This window comes from Phalaenopsis equestris, unplaced genomic scaffold (genome assembly GCF_001263595.1).
Source record: "Phalaenopsis equestris unplaced genomic scaffold, ASM126359v1 Scaffold000702, whole genome shotgun sequence".
Taxonomy (NCBI): Eukaryota; Viridiplantae; Streptophyta; class Magnoliopsida; order Asparagales; family Orchidaceae; genus Phalaenopsis; species Phalaenopsis equestris.
The window spans coordinates 472,993-473,779 of record NW_018165142.1 but is presented as its reverse complement, the minus strand read 5'-3'; the positions used below and the strand labels follow the sequence as shown (position 1 = coordinate 473,779).

General features: G+C 34.4%; 1 protein-coding gene across 2 annotated transcripts in view; it reads right to left on the bottom strand.

The window, feature by feature from the left end:
• LOC110030322 overlaps positions 1–353 on the bottom strand; it is a 10,667-nt gene extending 10,314 nt beyond the window's left edge. The window contains exon 1 of one of the 2 annotated variants that reach the window (XM_020732987.1): positions 267–353. The gene's annotated coding sequence lies outside the window, so the exon portion shown is untranslated. Of the gene's footprint in view, positions 1–128; positions 245–266 lie in introns of those variants that run through there. The other variant, XM_020732988.1, reaches the window with a different exon arrangement.
• Positions 354–787: the final 434 nt, after the last annotated feature.

Sequence of the window (787 nt, the reverse complement as noted above, 5' to 3'; positions counted from 1 at the left end):
AACTACTGAAGTTTTCACATAGAACACCAGAGAATGAACCTAAGATAACCAAATTTTTCATAATAACTGCACTTTCTGACAATATAATAAGGATTTAAGCTAAATCCTGCCAAGCGGCAAAAAAATGCCTCCGTAAATCCTGAGCTCCCGTAAATCTCAAGATGACGCCGATTCGCGATAAATCAGGGATTTACTAAATCCTGTGAATCTGGTGACTTAGTAAATCCGGGACGAGCGAAGAGGAAGAATGGCGCGAACAAGCTTACCTTCCTCTACGGTTTCTGGTAGGAGCGGGGCGGAAGAATGGGAAATATGAGTTTCGGTGGTCCCTGTAAGCCGCGATCCCGTCGTCGTCTTCCTGTGGTCCCTGTAAGCCGCGATCCCGTCGTCGTCTTCCCAGCTAGCTCTAATTGCTACTGTATCGCGAAGGTTCTCTCACGAAGGCGATGGTCGTGGGCGAAACGTGCGGGGGGAGCGACATAAGCCAGGGTTTCAGGTCAGAGATGGGAAATTTGGTGGTTTTAATTTATTTTTATTTTACATAATTTTATTATTTTAATTGATTAATACTTAATAAATAATTTATATATTATCAAATTAATTCGTATTAGATAACTTTATATGTAATTATTTAATAGTAATTAGCAAATAAAAATATATTTTAAATTTTAAATTTTAAATTATTTGATAAAATTCTAAATAATTTTTAATTTATATAATTAATAATTGATTATTAAGTAATTAGTTTTAAAAAGCTATTAATTTATATAACTTATTAAATATTAAT